This window comes from Strix uralensis, chromosome 10, assembly GCF_047716275.1.
Source record: "Strix uralensis isolate ZFMK-TIS-50842 chromosome 10, bStrUra1, whole genome shotgun sequence".
NCBI lineage: Eukaryota > Metazoa > Chordata > Aves > Strigiformes > Strigidae > Strix > Strix uralensis.
Window position 1 is genome coordinate 10,159,517 of NC_133981.1, and position 15,747 is coordinate 10,175,263.

Here is a 15,747-nt window from a genome sequence, read left to right on the forward strand (position 1 = left end):
GGCTGTGAGTAGGTTTAATGAAAGTTGCAAGCAACCTTCAGCTTATGTGAAACAGGATAACCCTTGAGGTCATGCATTGGCCTGAGTTTTGCTATGAGTGCAGTAAAAGCATGTTTTTTAAAATGGAATAGTGATGATTTCTACTTTTATCATCAGTGGAAAAATCTTTTAAAAACTGGACAACAGTATGTTTTGTTTGCTGCTTGTTTCACAAAACCTTAGGCTATTTTGGGAGGCCAATAAAGATTCACTGACGTCAAAATGGAATATTAAAGGCAGATGTTTCTGGTTAGCTTATTTATCCCTAACCACTTTTCCTGATTTTTTTTTTTTTGAGAGATAAGTCTAGACTAGACAGAGCACATTTCTAAAGTGTGCTTCTTAACTGATTAGTTATTTATTCAACAGTTTCCAGAATAAGACTATCAATTTTATTTTCTCTACCTAATATCATTATTAATTAAATTACTATGTGGCATTTTGATAATCATAGAATCACAGAATGGTTTGGGTTGGAAGGGACCTTAAAGATCATCTAGTTCCCACCCCCCTGCCACAGGCAGAGACACCTTCCACTGGACCAGGTTGCTCAAAGCCCCGTCCAACCTGGCCTTGAACCCTTCCAGGGAGGGGGCAGCCACAGCTTCTCTGGGCAACCTGTGCCAGGGCCTCACCACCCTCACAGGGAAGAATTTCTTCCTTACATCTAATCTAAACCTACTCTCTGTCAGTTTAAAACTGTTACTCCTCGTCCTATCCCTGCACCCCTGATAAAGAGTCCCTCCCCTCCTTTCCTGTAGCCCCTTTAAGTACTGGGAGGCTGCTCTAAGGTCTCCCCGGAGCCTTCTCTTCTCCAGGCTGAACACCCCCAACTCTCTCAGCCTGTCCTCATAGGGGAGGTGCTCCAGCCCCCGATCATCTTTGTGGTCTCCTCCAGATCCACTTGAGCAGGTCCGTGTCCTTCTGATGTTGGTGCCCCCAGAGCTGGATACAGCACTGCAGGGGGGGGGTCTCACGAGAGCGGAGCAGAGGGGGAGAATCCCCTCCCTCGACCTGCTGGCCATGCTCCTCTTGATGCAGCCCAGGACATGGTTGGCTTTCTGGGCTGCCAGGACATGTTGCAATAAGCCAACAATATTACTGCGCTTGATCCAGAAGAAAAAAAAGGCTCTTTTATGACAATTATCAGTGACATTATTAGATATAGATGCATTGTGCCACCAGTATGAAAAATCAAACATCTGAAGATGTTTTGTACTTAAAAATCTTCCAACCCAAACCATTCTGTGATTCTAAGATGGATGTCCAGGTAAGTGACAGAAAAGAGCTTTAAGATTTAGATAAAGCAAAAAGATTAATACATATGAAGAATTTTATCTTTGTGAACTATTTTTGGTTCATTCCCTGCCATAACCCCAAATATACTGTACACAGATTAGTTTCTCAGAGGAGACAAACTTGGGGTTGGATGTAACAGCAATGTTGCTTCAGATGAGGGTGAAGAAAGCTGTGTAGCAGCATGACACTTCTCTGACACAGGACCCAGACTCTGCAGCAGCCAGTGCTGATGGGAGAAGAAATATTGCTCCATTAACTCTCATGGTAAGTATGCTCTGGATCGAGAGAGCAATAAATATAAATATAGACATTGGTTGCTGGAACCAGTCTGGTCCACTTGCAGAAGTAAAAGCGCTCAAGGCTGCTTCCAGTTATGCCACCTTTTTTTAGGCAACTGGTATGGTCCTGTCTACATTTCTTTTCCACCAGAAAATGGATGTTGCCTCCACCAGAGGTTACAAGAGATTAAGGCAGCAGATGGAGGGATGACAGACTGCATACTTTGCCTGTGCTTGAAGAGATGAGGATCAGCTGTTGCAGACTTAAGTCTGTGTCACTGCCTCTGCTGTCCTGCCGCACAGCCCTTCGCTCCGCGGGGAGCCTGTTGCCGGGCCCTGGAACGGCTGTGGTTCCCCGGCAGTGGGAAGAGCTGTTGCTACATCAGAGGGATGTTGGGGAGAGAACTGGAGGATGGAAAGAAAGAGCAAACAGCATAGGCACGTCCTCCCTGTGCTCACACTCCAGCCTTCCTGAAACACCTCCATCTCTTTGTGGTCATCTTCCCAGCCTTTTGCCCCCATCCTTTCCTCCTCAATGCCCTTCCTTATCTAAATCACCAGCCCCTCCATCTACTTCAGATCTCCCTGGCCTCTCCCAATCTTTCGTACCCCTTTCACCACAGTGTCAGTCAGATTTTGTGATCCCTTCCCTCAAGCCCTCTACACCCACCTTCCACCCCAGAATTTGGTCTGAATTTTGCCTGTATTGCTGAGCAGCCTCAACACTGCTGCTCTCCTCAAAAGCCCACTGCTACACACAGCCTCTCTTTACTCACAACCTCTCAATGCTTCCTACTTCTCAGCTGCTCCTGCCCATCTTCACCTCCTTCAGTTCCTGCTGGCTCTTTACTGTCTCTTCATCTTGCTCCCGCTGTCTCCAGGCCTGATCTGTGACCAGCACAAAATTAAACTTAGCCAGTACTTCTGGGAAGCCTTTAATTAGCTCTGGGAATAGAAACAAGAGTGTCAACCTCAGACTAGCCAAGGATCCTCCTGCAGTTGGCTATAGCACTGCTTGTCTTACCAGAGTGCAACACCAGCACCCCGGATTTGGCTGAGGTTGAGGATATGGCTTGGTCATGAGGTTTTTGACCTTTTTTCCTGCCTAACTTAAAGCCGTTTTTAAAACCCAGCCAGGATTTTTTCCCTTGACAGCTGGATTTGGCTCAGTATTTCCATATGATTCCATAACATCTTTTTACAGTACTATCATATTACTTATTTTCATTTTTAGCCTAGGGCTTCATTTGAGGGCACTGAAGGAGTTATTGTAATAACTAACATTCCACCAGATGTGTAGCACAATAGCCAATAGCTTCAGACAAATCTTTTTATGTTTTTTTTATAATAATAAAACAATAAACTTTCAGTTTATGTGAAGACACATTAATGTAACTTTCCACATGTAATTCAGCTTACAGGAATCTTAAACCTTCCAAAAAATAATGCTAAGTAGATTACCATGAGTCTTACTGGACATTTAAGGGACTATATTTATTAAAATGTACTTTGGTCATAAGAATATGCTTGACTTTAAGCAAGTAATTGAAACCATATCAGACTGGACCCTGGCAGCCTTGTGCTGTTGGACTTGCCTTATTCTAACTGAAATCAAGAGGTGTCTTCTGGAGTCTGTGATTATTTTATCTGTTTCATTGCCAGAACTGGGCCTGTTATTTAGAAAACTTCTTCTTAAGAATTATTTGATTATGTGGAATATAAGCAGTTGTGTCTAGACATGACCTACATAATTCAGGTGATGTTATATTTCTCACAGGACTTACTCATTGCTTTGCTACGAGTTCATTGTATGGGGACTCTGCTACCCCATGAGGAAACTGGGAGTTGGGCAGTGGCTCTCAAGCACAAGCTCTGTCCAATTTTCCCTAGTTCAGGGGTGCATCTGCTGGTTCAGGAGTGGGTAATACACACTCTTCACCTTCCCATCCTTTGGTGCGTTTTACTCCTTAAATACTAGGAAGCTCCCCCTCAAAACCTGCTACTTTCCAGCCCTAGACATCCTCTGCTCCTTAGTTGTACGACTCACTCCACACAGTTTTCAGGTTGGGCAGTGCCCATTTGGCATGCCCTTCATGCTGCTGTTGCTGAAATCTTCCCCTTTTGCTCTGAATGCATGGGGTGTAAGGTTGGGGGGGTGGGAAATACAAGGACCTCAGAGAGGCCACTCTCCCCTCTGTGTTTTATATGACAGTAAGAAAGCACTGGGTCACTGCAGCGTGGTCCTGCCTCACCTGAGTGAAAACAGTGAGGGGTTTTGATCTCTAGAACTGAGAGTTGTTGAAAAAGATAGTGTCATGAGTTCCAGGAACCTAATGGGAATGGCTTCATAGGTAGATGACTTAAGAGATCAACCAGAATGCTTATATCAAATAGCAAATATCTTTTTACTAGGCTCCCTGAGTGCTCACTATCATTAATCCCATCCAAACAGCCCTGCTAAGAGCATATTCCAATTTCACAAGTAAATGCTTAAAAATCTAGAAAGAGCGAGCAATGTTAAAGTTTTCCATGTGATCTGTGCTTCTCTGTTCTGTGTGTATGCATATAGTTTGTGTTCATGCTAGAAAATGGCAGGTGGAGTTAAGGCTACAGTTCCTGCTAAAATACTCTGCAAATACAAAGACAAACTGAAGGAATAAATCCTATTTATCACCCTCAATATCTTTTCTGAATTAGAGTTCTTCCTAACCTACTAGAGTGCATTTGCATGGAGCCAGGATAAGAGGTGCAGACTTATCATTAACTAGCAACTGGTCTGAATACTGCAACTGGTCTGAATACTGCACAGCCACTTTTCTTTTTTCTCATTACGTTATTAGCTAACTGTTGAGTTTTTAGCTTAATGATGTACCAAACACAGACAGTAGCTATAGAGTCACGTTAATTTGAGGTTTATCTTTAGTGTATTATCTGTAGATGAGAAAACATTGTTGACATTATGCTTTATATAAATGCTTTGATACTTTCTTGGAGTCTTTAATTTAACCTTTTCCATTTCTCAGAACAAAGGGACTAATTTTAATTATACAGCAAGCAGGATTGTGGTTCTGGATGTAGAAGCAGCGAGACTAGACTTTCCCCAAGTAACTGAAAAGGCCAGGCAGGCTCTCCCATGTTTCCAAGAAGAAATCCTTTGTATTTAGCTGTGATCCCAAAGCCCTTTGTGGAATAAGCAAATTAATGGGCTGCTTTTAGTGCCTGGCCTGCATCTCCTGTCTGCTGGAAGATTTCTTAGCTCATGTGAAGGCAGATCAGTATGAGACACTGGACTCTTTGTGAGGTACTCTCACCTTGCCTCCCTCCTGCAGTCTGAGCAAAATGCTGTGTTTCTGTGCCCAGCTTTCCTCATCTGCCCTTTTGCTTATTTCACCATTTTACCCATGAGTGTTACCAAATGGAGAGTGTTTTCTGTGAATTATTATTTTATATTTTTTAAAATATTTGATACTGTTTTTCAGCTTTTTCAACTTTATCATAACCTAGGATGTCAGCACATACATGTCTGCATCAACAGAGTGAGCTGATGGCAATTCCTTTCCATTGGGCTCTTTTTGAGCAGGCTGCAGTTTGGGTAGCGTGCACCTGAGTTGTTGTAGTAGGGCTGTAAATGTTGCCCTCTTGCACCTATATCACTTATCCTTATCTTAATCCTCCAGTCAAAGGGACTGCCTCTGCTCAAGCAGTACGTTCCTTTCCAGTATTACTCCAATTTTGTAGCTCTTTATCTTCATATAAGAATGCCAGAATCTGAAAACAGCCCAGTTAACTAGAGCAACAAAGAAGCTTTGATTGCAGTAAAGCTTGGGCAAAACATATAGCATGAAATTATGGGATAATCCAAATAAGTGGGAATTTTGCCATTGGCTCCAACAGAGCAAAGATTTCACGCTTGTTTAAGTTTGAAAACTGAGAAGCTGAAGGAAGTGAAAATGCCGTGAAAGCTACTGAGAGGAAAAAAATCACTTAAAACTGGCTAATTTTCTTTGAAGCTCATTTCTTGATAGCTAAACTGGGCCTTGGGTGAACGTCAAGATCTCCAAATAAGTAGAAATTGGGCTTGACGGGGGAAGATTCTTCCAACAAACATAAAAGAGCTCGGATAGCAGAACACAGACATTTCCACTCCTTCATGTGTTGATCATTTATGATTTTAGTTGATTCCCCCACCCCATTTTCTTACCTTGAGCTCTTCTAAAAGGACCAAATGTCAAAGGCTGATGCCTGTGAAAAAATAATGTAAATGCGCAGTTGCTCCATTGAAATCCAATACATTCCTTCACATTTCTGGTGATTTCCTTGAGAGCAGAATTTGGTTTTACTTTCTAATCCGTCATGTCAAATTCTTTGGCACTTGAACATAAATAATCACTCCCAGGCAGTTGTTAAAAGTGGGCACTGCATGAAATAGTTGCTTATCCAATACTTCCACAGAGCCTTCTCTTCAGCTGTAAATTATTAGGGAAGAAGAACGGATGTGATTAGCTATGATAGCCATTTCAGCTCAGTTGCTGCTGTTATTTCATATAGTCTTGCTCACCCTCCAAAATCTAAAGGCCCTTCAGCTTCTTGGCTGTTTTGTACAGCTTGCCTGCATGATTTTTCATCCATCTTTTTTACTACTGGTAGTTGTTTTTCAGTTATCTGCAGAATGCTTCATCAGCCCTGAAACACCTTAGAGAAGGTTTGTGTGTAGCCATCTAACCCATAGTCTCCCAGGTTCTTGTTTAGTATATGGGCTGAGGCTGAATCCAGGGAAGATGTGCTGTCTTGCTATTAGGAACTGGTTCATTAAAGCAATTCTGTTTGGATCATGTTCCCAGTCTGGGGCTTTGCTCAGCCTCAGCTTTTCAGGTAGAGCTGCTCAACAGGAGCTGAAGACAGGGTGGTATTTCTGCAGGAGGAGACATCTCTCTTGTCTGTTTGACCGTCTCATTTCAGGAAGGGACTGTGTGTGGATAACCCAGTTTATAATCAGCAGCTACTCTGGTGTCTCTGATTCCTCCCGTGCTATCTGATTTTGATGTAGACTGGTAAATCTGTGCCAGAATGTGGTAGTTTTAACCTGACTAGATTGAAACTGGGAGAGATTTTACACTTCCCTCTTCCACCCTCAATTATGCAAATTTAAAGAGAAAGTTTGGGGGTCTGTTTTCTGGATAACTTAAAAAAAATCTTCCCTGTGTTCCTTCCCTTTTCAGTGTGAGTATCTCCCAGATTTATCAAGAAAAAATATTTGGTCTGTTTAGGTGGGTACTTTTTATCCCCAAATTGGCCTGTTTGATGACTAGTCCTTAAAATCAGTTGTGTTCTCTCTGCTTTCTCCATTCCCATCAATTCTGCATATTCCTCTTTCCACTGTAGACTTCATCACCATCCACCCTGTCCCTGGAGCATCAGCTCTGATCATTCTAGGATGGTTTTGGGCTTACAGGAGCAGGGAGAACTCTCCCCAGGTCAGCAGAGGGACATACAGCTGCAGCCCAGTTCTCTTCTGACTCTTCCAAACCAGCCAGGAGGGAGAGAAGAAGGAAATGGGGAGTTGGGGGTGGAGGAGGAGCTGCTCCCTGTGCTTGAAATCTGATCCTATTTATCTGCTGATCTTTCTCCATCTCGGTTCCCCCTCCTTCCTTGTCAGGCTGCTATTGGGTTACTGATTGGAGTGAAGATCACATTGCCTGCTTTTGGGAACGTTGCAATTGCTTCGATCCTGGGAAGCAGACACTAGGATAAACAGCTTGTCAGAAAGGTTGGCTGAAGTTTCCCTTAGCTTGGCTAAAATTTCTGAGAAAGTTGGAGGTTCTCATGTGATTGAGAGAGCAGCTCTTGCCCTGGCCAAAATCTACCACTTGCCAAAAAGTGATGAGACTTGGCAACCTGGGTAATGGGACACAAGTGTTAAAGGAATGAAGGATGGTACTGTGTTACACATGTGTTGAGCCTGTATGATCCCTTCTGGCTTTGAAATCTGGGAGTCACTGGCTAATTGCAAGGCCACAGCCATTTGTTTGCAAGTATGGCTGGTGCTCACCAGTTCTCTTCGGTCAGAGCCAACAGAGCACAAGGAGCAGAACTGGGGCAGAAATGTCTCAAGATCCTTTCAGACCTCTGGGGTCTAACACTGCTGTTAGCCATAGTTTTAGAATATCTTCTATAATAAACCATCTAGCATTCTCATATAGATAACATATCCATAAATCTACAGTTTTCTAAGAATTTCAGACCAGCTGGCCTGTTCTCCACTGAACATTTTGCTCCAGTTGTGAATTTAACTGAAAGCCACGAAGCCGTGCTGGAACAGAGGGTTCCATTTCACAGGAGTTTACTGTGATTCCAAATCACTTTCTATTCCAAAATGAGGATGTAACACAGTTTTGGATTCCTGTGGCATGAGCTTTTGGAGGGGGAAGAATTATTTTAAGACAACAGAAACTTTTCGGTTTAATATAATTTTGGTCTGAAATTGATTTTTCTGTTTTATATTGTGTAACATAAGATTAAAAGGATTGAAAAAAAGCATTTCAAAACAGGAAAGTTGCACTTGAAGGAAATCTGAATGTTCAGTCTCAACCTAAGCCCTGTTCCAGCATTTTTCAAAACATGGTGTCACTGAAACTGACACATTTCTACAAACATTTTGGATTCAAGGAAACCAAATTTCCTCCTGGAAGAATTTCCTGGTGGAAAACTTCTCCCTGTCTCCATCTCGCATTACTTGGCAGATTTCACATTAGACATTGCTTGTTTCCCTAGCCTTATTTAATACTTTTCTTGGAAGTATTGCCAATTTTTCAACCCAAATGTGCAGAACTGTAACGTGATGAAACTCACATCAATTCTGCTCAATACAAACTTCCTGAATGCAGTCAGTTTGTCTGTGGGAAGTCACAGATGAAAGATTGGAGCCCTGTATTCAGGTAGTTGAAGGCAGAAGGCTCTTTGCATCATGCCCCACAACACACCCAATATGTGTGTTTTATGGTACAACAGTAGGTGACCCACTATATTCTGAGTACTGCTCATTGTGCAAGTAATTCTTTCAAACCTGTTCTTGCAAGGAGGCTTGTAGGACATTTAGAATAACATTAAACAGTGGAAAGCACTTAGAAAATGTTTCAGCAGTATGGGTACTTCCTCTCAGGGAGGTGGTAAACCAGTGACTAAAATCTAGATCTAGTCACCCTGTAATAGCAGCAGCCCTAGTGCTCTTGGGACATAATCTGTTGGTTGTTCTCTTCACCTGTGGTTTTTGTTTTCCCATCATTAATCTCTCTTCTGTCTCAGCAATTAATCTTTTGCCTTCACAGTAAGCCACCCATCATAAGCTAAAGTTGATCCCTGTCATTGCAGTGAAGACTGCACTCTCTGCAAAGACACCTATGCGTAAGCAAGAAAGCCTTTCTCCTCCTTCCTGGCAAGTTGGAGAAGTGGAATGAGCAGAGGTGAACAGGAAAGTCTGCCTTTCCCTGGGGTAAACCCAACTTGTGCATGTGGACTTCAGTCTGCAGAAGAGATCATCCCGCTCGTGTGATGAACTCAGCACAATGTCTCTTTCTAGATCTACATTCCCCACAGTCACCTCTGCCCAGGCTCCTGCAGCTGCTCTCTCATCGCAAGGACAGGCCTTCTTTGACTTTGGTGGTCCCTGCATATCCCTTGCAAAATTCAAATCAGCTGGCACTCTTTAAGCATGCCGTTAACACACACAAGCTATGAAAGATTAAAGGGAACTCACGTTCCTCCTCTCCACATGAAAAGGGTTTGTAAACTCTTTCAGTGCGTATTTTTTTTAATACTTGTGGTAAGGAAATAAAGCTGAGTCAAATAGTTTTCCAAGATCTAAGAAAGAGGACTCGGGGTTATTTTGCACCCTGCCTTGGGTAACATAGCTAATAACTCTGATTTCACAATACGCAGTGTTATGAGAGAGCCACAGAGAGCTGTTGTCAGGGAAGTGCAAAGAACTACAGGAGACTTCAAGAGACACCTTGGAGCAGATCTGTGAGCTTCTCAGCTGCTTCTTAGCAGCACTGGGAGTGAAATTCTGCTGTGAGTGTTAATGTCATCACCTCCACAGACTTTGGAATTGTAAAGTGACACTTCCTGGAGCTCTGGGTGTAGTTGTCTGCCTCCATTTGGGCTTTCTGTTTGCTTTCTGTTTTTTCTTCAGCTTTGAAGTCACGTTTTTGATAGCTGATACATTTTGGAGGCCTTTGGGTGAGCAGAACCAAGCAAGAAGAACAGATCCGGCAAGGCCTCTCTAAGCTGCTGGATATAAAATACAATCTCCGATGTGTTGGTGTGAGCGCAGGCTGTATCTAAGCCCTGATACGTTTCAGATGAGCACGGCTCCGGCATGGACATGCAGCGGCATCCTCTGTGCCAGTTGTCGAATGCCCCTTGGCTCCGCAGCCCTGTCCACGCTAGCAAGTGCTTCCCTGCAAATTAATGTGCTGTCATGGGCCGAGCCGTTAGCCTGCAAATGCAGTATCAGGGTCACATAAACATCAAGAGCAGCTTTGGTACATGTCGGTAGCTTCTGTATTCATTGTGATTTTGCTTATGGGCCGTGGTATGCTCAGGGATTTGTGGCTAAAGGTCCACGGCTGTAAATCCTCTTCTACAGCCAAAGCCTAGGTGAGAATGTGCTCCTCAAAACTCTCTTTAGATTCAAACTGGAGCTAACATCTGAACTTCAAAGCTAAAGGCAGTGTGTCTTGTTTAAAGGAAACTTTTCAAGTTGATTGTTAAGCAAAATTAATCCCCCCACTGGGTCTTTTTGTGGGTTGAAACCAAAGGCTCTTGCAGCAAAATGGCTGAAGTTTTTAATCCCTTTTTAGAAAACTAACTTTTTTAGACCAAACAAAAAAAAAAAAAAAAGGAAATGTAAGATGATTAAACAGGATTTTTCTGTTTTCCCCTAGTGTTCGACATTTGGTTTTTCTGTGAGGTCATCAGCCACCATGAAACCAACATTTAACTTACAGACTGATTGCAGCAACTGCCTGAAGCCCTGCTCATAACCTCAAAAACCAAACTAGAAAAAAAACAATTCCAGATGAACTTAGTTTAATTTGCTCAATATATTTGTAATGGAACACGGTATTGCAGATGGGCATTGAAGTTCAAGATTTCATCTGCATTAGATAAGGGAAGAAAGTGCTACTTTATACAACAGAAACTATTCTGGGTTTAATTCAATAAATTGTAATCATGTGCAGTATACTTGTGTTCACAACAAATGTCCCAGATATCCTGGAGAGAAAAACATAAAAGGCTCCATGTCTTTTAGCTTTAGAGTTGTTAATCTTTTTGAACTCATTTGTTTGGTTTCACTTAGTGTAGCACTTAGTGTATTTAGAGCATGACAGTTGGTTCAGTGAGCATGACTCTGCTGGGTCATAGGAAATGGCGTTTTTCTAGCTTTAAGAAAAATCCCATCTGTCTCTGGAATATAGTTTCTGCCTGGTGAAGAAGGAAAAAAAGCCGCAGCCTTCAAGCTTGTGTTGTTGCAAGTCTCCTAGACATTAGTATGTATGTCTGCAGTGGGGTCATTTTGTTATTGTAGTTTCTCAGCACCTCTGTGTTTATTTTAACAAAAACAAATTGAAGCACAACTGAAACACTGATTGAAGCAATGGTGGGGGGACTGAGGTGGGGAGGGATGTTGCAGGAGGTATGTGTGTGACCCACAGAGGATTTAAATCCTGGTCTGAACTGCTGCTGATAGGACTGTTGGAACTTTTTGTCTCTTCTTGTGGCTGGGTAAAATCAGGTGGTGATCTGTTGTTACTCATCTTAGAAGGGGAATGCAGCTGGAGGAGACAGATGGGAACTTTTCTCTGTATTTTTCCAGGAGACTGAAAATATACAGGCTCTTTTCCTGTGTGCTGGCTGTTGGACAGGGGCCACCAAAAAGTCTTAGCAAGTCCCTAAAATGCGTCCCCTGTCTTACTGATATTTTCTAGGAGACCCATCTAGTGAAATTACCTTTTGCCACCCATCCTCGTGAATGATGCGATGGAGGGGCCTGCAGGCAGAGGTTATACTGGGGGCAGGACCACTCCGTGTGCAAGCTGCCTTGCGCCACCAGAGAAATGCTGAAATGATGGCCACACGTGGGCTTTGGTAGCCACGCTCCGGTTTGCAGAGCCAGCTTGCCAAAGCCAGGAGACCCCCAATGGCATGGTGGGCAACAGCCTGAGCTGCCCTCCCCGCAGAGCCGGCTGCCTCATCCCTGCCGAGGCAGAAGGGGAGCTGATGTGGGTGCAGTGCGGGTGGGGAGGGAGCGTGGATCAGAGTGCGTGGGAAGAGATCACCCGAGCTCTGCTGAGGCTCAGCGTCCGGCAGCTGCCGCTGAAAGACTTGCTGCATACTGAGTATCTGACAAAGAGGTATAAGAGCTAAGCTGGCTTGGAAATCTCCTCCTAAGACTCTTCCTGCCCTGGCTCTGTTACAGACTGAGGTCAGTGCTGGGCTGCTGGACTCTCTGGCTCTTTCCTTAAAGTGAAGATTTCTTCAATTAGGATGATTCCAAATATTTCTATTTGCCTCATGTGCTTTTCATTATTTGTTGTTTATTTTCCTGCATGAAATTGTTAAGCTGCTCATGGCAGGAAACATTTGCATGAACAAATATTTTGCTAGTTGCTCTCTGATCAGGAAATCACCCAGCAGGGATATTGTTTTTAGTTGCTCTCACTCTCTCTTTTTAAAAACTAATTTGGAGCTCTATTGCCCAGCATGGGGCAACAGTCATTGGCATTTCAGTGAGAAATTTCTAATGATAACTGAGTAGCAGTTGGCTTTCTATGGAAAGTCATTGAAACATCCCACCTGTCACAGCAAATTTACACATTCATATGCTAAAAAGCTCTGAATCAGCTGGTGTTATGTTTCCTTTCTGAGCCAGATTGTTTGCCTCTTACTCTCACTGAGATACTTCCTCCAGTATCCACTGGGGTAAATACGAGTGGGTGAGCAAGCGCTTACAAGCTGGTCCTTAGTGATTTGGTCTCTCAGATGTGACATGAGGCAGAAGTTCACCACCTGGATGTGGTGACCTGTGGTAGAAAGGAAAATGCTAGTGCTTCTGTGCAAACCCTGAATCCAGGGTTGATTTTGGGACTGACTGTGCCAGATGGTGAGGCCTCTGGACTCATAATACAGCTCAGGTTTTCAAGGATACCTAGACACGGCTCCATTTACAGTTACAAGGCTTAATTGACTTAGGAACATGCATGTCATTTTCAATAGCTGTTCCTGAGTCTGGCGGCCTAAGACATTGCACCCTTCACCCCGTGCAAAGGCAGCTGGCTAGACAGATACCTACACTGGCTTTGTGCACATCCTGAAGCAGTTGGGGTAGCTAGATAGCTGTGGCCAAAATAATGCATCTTCCCCCTGCGTGGGGCTAATTACCTGTGGTGAGGCACCTTTTGGTGTGGTCACAGGCTTCCCAAGCTAGAGGTGACCTCTGGCTGGCTAAGTTGGGGTATGGGCAGAGGACACCCTCACCACTGTGAGGGTAGTGAGGCACTGGCACAGCTTGCCCAGAGAAGCTGTGGCTGCCCCCTCTCTGGAAGGGTTCAAGGCCAGGTTGGACGGGGCTTTGGGCAACCTGGTCTAGTGGAAGGTGTCCCTGCCCGGGGCAGGGGGGTTGGAACTGGATGATCTTTAAGGTCCCTTCCAACCCAAACCATTCTGTGATTCCATGACTTATGTGTCTGTCTATACCTTGCAGTGTAGTAAAGATTTTTTGAGCTGAGTCTGAGCCTCTCAGCCTTGTGAGAGGCTGCAGTGCTTTCACTGTGACTAAACTTCTTCATAACTTTGAGCCCATCAGCCTTTTGCTTGCTGTTCAGCATTTGCAGGATCAGTTGCAGTCTAACACTGCAGACGTTAATGCCTCTCACATTTGCTGTGACGTGACCGAAGGCTGAAGTGGGCCTGTCGGGCACTATCTGGGGTTGCTGTCCTGTAATTCATCTGCTTCATTCTGAAAAACCTCAGCCCAGAGAAGCAGAGAGCCCGATGGCAGTGACTCTGCCCTGGGCACGTGTGTCGGCATGAGCTCCTGGGTCCCCATCTCCCCAGTACTCTGTTAGTGATTTTTACTTTTTTTTTTTTTTAAAAAAAAAGCTAAAACGGCTAATTCGGTATTAAGGATTTTGACTGTAGCCACCTGTTGGAGGACGGGCTCACAACATGAATGATGACTAATTGAGCGGCGGATGTGTAATTTGTCATTATTAAAGCTGCATTTGTGCTGGCAGCTGCTTGTTCGCAGCGGCTGGGCCGGGTCTGAGAGCGATGGTGGATCCAACAGTGCCACCTTCTGATGAGGCAGAGGAAGGTACGGCCAGGTTCGAGCCCCCCCGCGCTGCAGCCCCTGCAGACCGCATGGCACTGGGGGATCCCCAGGGGAGCCGCAGGGGAGCTGCTCTGCCCGTTCTCATGGCACTTTGGTGTCCTGCAATTCCTCACATCGGACATTCCTTTTCTTAAGCCTTGTTTCCTGCAGCGTGTCAGTATACACAGGCATTTGGTGGTGACTTGTGAGGAAAAATATTACTTTTAAGCCTTTATGTGATAGGAATAGGCATACCTTTCCATATCAGGGGATATTGCCGATACACAAAATCTAGTTCTAGATATAAATCAGTTTGGCTTGCATTGAGAAGTCACTGAATAAAGCAATTACAATGAAAAGGTAAAAAAAGGGAAATCATCAATTTGCATGCACTATTGAGATAAAGAGCTCTATTCATAGAATCACAGAATCATTCAGGTTGGAAAAGACCCATGGGATCATTGAGTTCAACCATCAGCCCTACTCTGCAAAGTTCTCCCCTACACCATATCCCCCAGCATCTCATCTAAACGACCCTCAAACACATCCAGGGATGGTGACTCCACCACCTCCCTGTTGTTCTAGGACAGACTGGGCAGCGGCTAATATTTCTTAGGGCTAAATTTTAGCACCCAATAAAAAGACCACCTGAGAAGTGTTTGAGCCTTAATAGATAATACAGCCTGGACAGCATTCTTCTTGCATCCTAGGTGATGGACGTTGATAAACTGAAGAACTTCGTACTGTTAGTGCTGATCAGTCTCAAAGGAGAAGTCCTCTGAGGAACTGTGATGGTGTGGAGTAAGGAGCTTCTGATCTGATGCTGTCCTGAATAATGCTGACATGAGAAGCGTTAACCCACGTTGGCTTCAATATGTGCGAGGCCTCTGAAGAGATGGTTGCACATATGTGCTTTTGCACATGGATTTGCTAATCTACAGATCCTTATGCAAGCATTAGCACTTGAGAGTGTGTGTAAATTTATGACATTCCCCAAAGGATTTGGGTTCTATAAATTTAAAATACTGGCAGGCTGGGACAAATATAATCCAGCTTCCATATGTTTCCTGGTATATAAAAAAGAAAATAAGCATATTTTCTTTACACCCACACAATGAAAATTCAAGCCACTAAAACATCTCTTTTCCATTTGAAGAACAGCAATTCATTTGATATCTTCTGTTAACATCAGGCTTCTGGGATGAGCAGAGCTAGTGCAGTGTTAATTAGTCCTTAAGACTACAAGCAAGATCAGAACAGTGTGTGAAACAGGGAGGAGGGAGGAGTGGTTATCTTTGTGTTGCACTGCTATCTTTCCAGCCTTCTCCTTGTTGTAACTCTAAGGATGATGCATGCTCCCTTTCTTCCTGAGAAGAGTCCTCTTCCATTCAGATCTGTCTTCAATTCCTTCCCTTCCTGCTCTGTGCCAGCTTCAGACCTGGTCTGATTGCACAGTGAATTAGTTCAGTCTTTTCCACTGTTTTTGATGAGTAGCAATGATCTGTCCATCCTGGCTGGACGTGGGGAGGAAGAAAAAAATACGAGTGACAGCAGGACACTAAATTTTCAGACAGAATAAGCTATTTATTAATTTCTAACTCCAAAATGAAACAGCACCCTCAGCAGGTTTTTTCATAATACCACATTTCGTTTACATTTTCCTGAACCCCTGGTGCCTGCATCACTCTCTGTCTTGTCCTTCCACTGGAGTCCATCCACTGACATCCCCTTCTCTGTCACATCACCTAGAAACACCTTGGC